The 7,457-nt window shown below is 38.8% G+C and overlaps 1 non-coding gene across 1 annotated transcript; it reads left to right on the top strand.

Moving 5' to 3' along the window:
- Positions 1-1,782: 1,782 nt before the first annotated feature.
- TRNAR-ACG (transfer RNA arginine (anticodon ACG)) lies at positions 1,783-1,856 on the top strand. The gene has a single exon. It is a non-coding gene; the product is annotated as a tRNA-Arg (tRNA).
- Positions 1,857-7,457: the final 5,601 nt, after the last annotated feature.

The following is a 7,457-nucleotide window of genomic DNA, read 5'->3' as shown; positions in this document are numbered from 1 at the left end:
CCATTCAACAAGTCGGGATCTTAAAGGTTCAAGAGTTCTATGTAAATGCATGGATCACTAGGAACCATAATCAAAGTGTGAACCCGAATCCAAAGAATTGGCTCACCATGGTTCGGGGGAATTACTTAGATTTCAGTTCGGAAAATGTAAGGTTGGCGTTCAACTTGCCAATGATGGAAGAAAACACACGCCTCTATACTAGAAGAGTCAACTTTGATCAAAGGTTGGACCAAGTCTTCATGGACATATGTGTGGAAGGAGCTCAATGGAAAATTGACTCAAAAGGCAAGCCGGTTCAACTAAGAAGGCTTGACCTCAAACCAGTAGCTAGAAGATGGTTGGAGTTCATTCAACGCTCAATCATTCCTACTAGCAACCGGTCTGAAGTTACTGTAGACCGGGCCATCATGATCCATAGCATCATGATTGGGGAGGAAGTGGAAGTTCATGAGATCATACCTCAAGAACTCTACAAGGTGGCTGACAAGTCCTCTAATTTGGCAAGGTTAGCCTTTTCTAATCATGGTATGCACTTTCGTGTACTAGCTAAAGCGTTACGTTTGTCTGGTGGAGATCATATTCACGCCGGTACCGTAGTAGGTAAACTTGAAGGGGAAAGAGATATTACTTTAGGTTTTGTTGATTTATTACGTGATGATTTTATTGAAAAAGATCGAAGCCGTGGGATTTATTTCACTCAGGATTGGGTTTCTCTTTTGAAAGTAAAGGAGCAATATCAACGCAGTTTCTATTGCTCCTTTACTTTTTTTATACATATTAGCAGATAAAAAAAGAATGGAAACATAAATAGAATTAGAAAAAACAGAAAAATGATAACAAAAGACTACAAAAAGAGTAGTCTAGGAAATTTCTCCTTTGGGCGGATGTAGCCAAGTGGATCAAGGCAGCATTTGACTCCGTACCACTGAAAAGTTTAGCCGTACATTTGAAAGATAGCCCCCCCAAAAAAAATGAAATGAATTCTCAAATAATTCCTTTATATGGATCATTCGGGGTTGAGACCAAATATCAAAATAACATTGCCAGAAATAAATGAGATAGTATCTCCATTTATTCATCAAAAAGTCGTTTTTGTTCTATTTTCCTTTCTTTCAGTTAAAAAAAACTCCAAAGTCTACTTTTTTGTAGATCACGGTAAGAGAAAGAGAAATTTCTAATATTTTTTCTATTTACTTTTTCGATATTTTTATCTATCTATCTATCTATCCGAGTAATTAATATTAATTGAATTAAAATATTTTAATTAATATTAAATAAAATAATAGAAATAATAAGAGAAGAGACTGTAAGTGAAAAGTCTCTTTCTCCCAGTCATTAATATCCCATTTTTGCACAACAGGGATATGAAAATCCGCGAGAAGCGACAGGTCGTATTGTATGTGCCAATTGCCATTTGGCTAATAAGCCCGTGGATATTGAAGTTCCACAAACGGTACTTCCCGATACTGTATTTGAAGCGGTTGTTCGAATTCCTTATGATATGCAAATCAAACAAGTTCTTGCTAATGGTAAAAAGGGGGCTTTGAATGTCGGGGCTGTTCTTATTTTACCGGAGGGCTTTGAATTGGCCCCCCCCGATTCAAAACCCCAATTATGAAATCCCTTCTCGCCCACTTCACACCTCGGAACGCACCGTTCTTATAGAGAGAGAGAGGCGCTTTCACATCTTCTTAAGCCGAAATGAAATGGCTGGGGAGAGGGAAGGTTCCCTTTTTTTAGTTTTAGGGTACTCCGGGAAACAGATCCAGTGGAGACGGGATGGGGCCTGTAGCTCAGAGGATTAGAGCACGTGGCTACGAACCACGGTGTCGGGGGTTCGAATCCCTCCTCGCCCACAACAAAATAATGTTATTAAATCTAATGAACGCATTCGCTCTTAAGTTTTAGCTAATGTGATAAAGATATCAATTGTAGTTCCAAAAACTCCATATGCTTTAGTTATTTCAAAAGACTCAGAAATGAATAGGTACGGAATAGAGATATTTGAACCGCCCAAGTAAAGAACTGTTACAAATAATGAAGAAATTAATAGGTCTCGTGCTAAAGAGCGTGGAGGTTCGAGTCCTCTTCAAGGCATAATATTGAGATCTCTTATTGAATTGGAATAAGTTCGGCAGCGCATCACGAAATCTTGGTGATCTTCTCTATCTAATGAATGGGGAGTCCGTTTTGAAATCGTCTGCCCTGCACCCCCCCGAGATATGCTTCAACAGGAATCAAGATACCTATATCTACAGCTGTAGCAATAGGTGCATGATTTGGTAATACTCCAATTTGTCCACTATTAGTGGACAAAATAATTTCCTTCACTTCTGAATCCCAAACAATTCGATTGGGGGTCAGTACACAAAGATTTAAAGTCATTTCTTCAATTTCCCCTCCATTTCTAAGTTCGTAGCCTTCGCAGTTGCTTCATCGATATTACCCACCAAATAAAAGGCTTGCTCGGGAAGACCGTCTAATTCTCCAGAAAGAGCTACGATAAGCCACTATAGGATCGTAGAAAGTGTGTTCTCAGTTATTCAAGGAGCGAAAGGGCTCAGCAACACCGACGTGGGCATTCGGTAATTTTTGGCCTAATTCTTCTTCTGATGATCGATTCAACCTCTGATCAAAAAGATCTATCTTGGTTCTATTTGATCTCTTCATGCCGCATCTCTTCCGAGACCGGGACCCTTTATCATGACTTCTGCTCGTTGCATGCCTTGATTCGCTACTGTTCGAATAACATTTCCTGCTGCGGTTTGGGCGGCAAATGGTGTTCCCCTTCGCGTACCTTTGAATCCACAAGTACCTGCGGAGGACCACGAAATTACCCGACCCCGTACATCGGTAACAGTGACAATTTTATTCAAATAGGATATACATCATGAATGGATATGCTCTGGGACGGAAGGATTCGAACCTCCGAATGGCGGGACCAAAACCCGATGCCTTACCGCTTGGCGACGCCCCATTTTTTTTATTCGACAATTGTTATTTATTTGATCGATCGACAGCGCGACGGAAAAAAGCATAACTATACCTAACAATAAAATACTGAGAAAAGCCCACCTACGTCGAAGATTTTTTTTTTATATCCACTCGCTCCTTATTAACTTATTACTAGTTACCAATCCTAGTGATTGGATTTATATATATTAGTAAAAAAATGTGATAGAATATTTTGAATATTCTATATTTATGTTTAATGATTTTTCTTCGAATGACTATTCATCTATTGTATTTTAATGGTAATGCCACCTCTGCAATTCAGCTGGAATTAACATAGAGGGAGACATCCTCATTGAAAAGGATAAGCCCATCACTAAGAAAAGGATGGAGCAAACAAGAGATCATGGACCTCCACATGAGCATGAGGAGATTCTCCACCATGAAATCCCTGAGATGCCTCAGGGGATGCACTTTCCTCCACAGAATTATTGGGAGCAAATCAACACTTTCCTAGGAGAATTAAGTTCTAACATGGGACAACTAAGGGTGGAGCATCAAGAGCACTCCATCATCCTCCATGAGATTAGAGAAGATCAAAAAGCTATGAGGGAGGAGCAACAAAGGCAAGGAAGAGACATAGAGGAGCTCAAGAGCACCATTGGTTCTTCAAGGAGAGGAAGACGCCACCCTCACTAAGGTGGACTCATTCCTTAATCTCCTTGTCTATTTATTTCCTGTTTTTCAATTTCTGAGCTTTATGTTTATTTATATTTGTGTCTTATTACATGATCATTAGTGTCTAAGTGTCTATACCTTAAAGTTATGAATATGAATCCATCACCTCTCTTAAATGAAAATTATTTTAATTACAAAAGAATAAGAAGTACATGATTTCGAATTCATCCTTGAAACTAGTTTAATTACTTTGATGTGGTGACAATACTTTTTGTTTTCTGAATGAATGCTTGAACAGTGCATATGTCTTTTGAAGTTGATGTTTATGAATATTAAATATGTTGGCTCTTGAAGAATAAGGAAAAAGGAGAAATGTTATTTGATAATCTGAAAAATCATAAAAATGATTCTTGAAGCAAGAAAAAGCAGTGAATAAAAAATCTTACAGAAAAAAAAGCGAAAAAAAAAGAGAAAGAGAAAGAGAAAGAAAAAGCAAGCAGAAAAAGCCAAAAGCTCTTTAAACCAAAAGGCAAGAGCAAAAAGCCAATAGCCCTTAAAACCAAAAGACAAGGGTAATAAAAAGGATCCAAGGCTTTGAGCATCAGTGGATAAGAGGGCCTAAAGGAATAAAATCCTGGCCTAAGCGGCTAAACCAAGCTGTCCCTAACCATGTGCTTGTGGCGTGAAGGTGTCAAGTGAAAACTTGAGACTGAGCGGTTAAAGTCAAGGTCCAAAGCAAAAAAGAGTGTGCTTAAGAACCCTGGACACCTCTAATTGGAGACTTTAGCAAAGCTGAGTCACAATCTGAAAAGGTTCACCCAGTTATGTGTCTGTGGCATTTATGTATCCGGTGGTAATACTGGAAAACAAAGTGCTTAGGGCCACGGCCAAGACTCATAAAGTAGTTGTGTTCAAGAATCAACATACTGAACTAGAAGAATCAATAACACTATCTGAATTCTAAGTTCCTATAGATGCCAATCATTCTGAACTTCAATGGATAAAGTGAGATGCCAAAACTATTCAAGAGGCAAAAAGCTACAAGTCCCGCTCATCTGATTGGAGCTAAGTTTCATTGATATTTTGGAATTTATAGTATATTCTCTTCTTTTTATCCTATTTAATTTTCAGTTTCTTGGGGACAAGCAACAATTTAAGTTTGGTGTTGTGATGAGCGGATAATTTATACGCTTTTTGGCATTGTTTTTACATAGTTTTCAGTATAATTTTGTTAGTTTTTAGTATATTTTTATTAGTTGTTAATTAAAATTCACATTTCTGGACTTTACTATGAGTTTGTGTGTTTTTCTGTGATTTCAGGTAATTTCTGGCTGAAATTGAGGGACTTGAGCAAAAATCAGATTTAGAGGTTGAAGAAGGACTGCAGATGCTGTTGGATTCTGACCTCCCTGCACTCAAAGTGGATTTTATGGAGCTACAAAACTCCAAATGGCGCGCTCTCAATTACGTTGGAAAGTAGACATCCAGGACTTTCCAGTAATATATAATAGTCCATACTTTGATTAAGGATAGACGATATAAACTGGCATTGAACGCCAGTTCCATGCTGCATTCTGGAGTCAAACGCCAGAAACAGGTTGCAAAGTGGAGTTAAACGCCAGAAACAGGTTACAAACTGGCGTTCAACTCCAAGAAAGACCTCTACACGTGTAAAGCTCAATGCTCAGCCCAAGCACACACCAAGTGGGCCCCAAAAGTGGATTTCTGAATCATTTACTCATTTCTGTAAACCCTAGTAACTAGTTTAGTTTAAATAGGACTTTTTACTATTGTATTGGGATTATCTTTGATTAATTTTATGCTATCTTAGACCTTTATGGGGGCTGGCCATTTGGCCATGCCTGAACCTTTCACTTATGTATTTTCAACAGTAGAGTTTCTACATACCATAGATTAAGGTGTGGAGCTCTGCTGTTCCTCATGAATTAATACAAAGTACTACTGTTTTTCTATTCAATTCATACTTATTGCTATTCTAAGATATCCATTCGCACCCAAGAACATGATGAATGTGATGATTATGTGACGCTCATCATCATTCTCACCTATGAACGCATGCCTGACAAACACTTCTGTTCTACATGCAAACAAGCTAGAATGAGTATCTCTTAGATATCTAATACAGGGGACCGAGTCCGAGCTATTAGAGTCTTCGTGGTATAAGTTAGAACCCATGGATGGCCATTCCCGAGATCCGGAAAGTCTAAACCTTGTCTGTGGTATTCCGAGTAGGATCTGGGATGTAGCCATTGACAACGGTGATGCCCTACATAAAGCTTGCCATGGAAAGGAGTAGGAATGGTTGGATGAAGACAGCAGGAAAGTAGAAGTTCAGAGGAACGAAAAGCATCTCTATACGCTTATCTGAAATTCTCACCTATGAATTACATAAGTATCTCTATTCTATTTTAATTATCTTTTAGTACACTATAATCTCTTAATACATTTGAATCCGCCTGACTGAGATTTACAAGGTGACCATAGCTTGCTTCAAGCCGACAATCTCCGTGGGATCGACCCTTACTTACGTAAGGTTTATTACTTAGACGACCCAGTGTACTTGCTGGTTAGTTGTATGAAGTTGTGAAATAGAATTAAGAACATGAACGTGCGTATTGAGTTTTTAGCACCGTTACCAAAGAAGGAATGATCACGATTTCGCACACCAAGTATTTTCATATAGTTTTTAGTAGGATTTAGCTACTTTTTAGTGTAGTTTTATTAGTTTTCATGCAAAAATCACATTTCTGGACTTTACTATGAGTTTGTATATTTTTCTGTGATTTCAGGTATTTTCTAGCTGGAATTGAGGGACCTGAGCAAAAATCTTATTCAGAGGCTGAAAAAGGACTGCAGATGTTGTTAGATTCTGACCTCCCTGCACTCGAAATAAATTTTCTGCAGCTACAGAAACCCAATCGACGCGCTCTCAATTGTGTTGGAAAGTAGACATCTAGGGCTTTCCAGCAATATATAATAGTTCATACTTTGCCCGAGTTTTGACGACATAAACTGATGTTTAAACGCCAACTTCCTACCCTATTCTGAAGTTAAACGCCAGAAACAGGTTACAAACCAGAGTTAAACGCCACAAACAGGCTGCAACCTGGCGTTTAACTCCAAGAGAAGCCTCTACACGTATAAAGCTCAATGCTCACCCTAAGCACACACCAAGTGGGCTCCGAAAGTGGATTTCTGTACTATCTATCTTAGTTTACTCATTTTCTGTAAACCTAGGTCACTAGTTTAGTATAAAAACTACTTTTAGAGACTTACTATGTACCTCATGACATTTTACATTTGAAATTGTATCTTTTACAGCATGAGTCTCTAAACTCCATGGTTGGGGTGAGGAGCTCTGCTGTGTTTCGATGAATTAATGCAATTACTACTGTTTTTCATTCAATCACGCGTGTTTCTATTCTAAGATATTCACTCGCACTTGAACATGATGAATGTGATGATCCGTGACACTCATCACCATTCTCAACCTATGAACGCGTGCCTGACAACCACCTCCGTTCTACCTTAGATTGAGTGTGCATCTCTTGTGTTCCTGGCTCATACGTTTGATTGCATCTCCTGACAACAGAGCATTCAAATCTGTGAGGTCAGAGTCTTTGAGGTATAAGCTAGAATCAATTGGTAGCATTCCTGAGATCCAGAAAGTCTAACCCTTGTGTGTGGTATTCCGAGTAGGATCCGGGAAGAGATGACTGTGACGAGCTTCAAACTCATGAATGCTGGGCGCAGTGACAGTGTGCAAAAGGATCAATGGATCCTATTCCAACATTAGTGAGAACCGA

Source organism: Arachis hypogaea, chromosome 13 (assembly GCF_003086295.3).
Source record: "Arachis hypogaea cultivar Tifrunner chromosome 13, arahy.Tifrunner.gnm2.J5K5, whole genome shotgun sequence".
In the NCBI taxonomy this organism is placed as follows: Eukaryota; Viridiplantae; Streptophyta; class Magnoliopsida; order Fabales; family Fabaceae; genus Arachis; species Arachis hypogaea.
The sequence above is the reverse complement of the archived record's forward strand: the minus strand, read 5'-3'. Positions and strand labels throughout refer to the sequence as shown.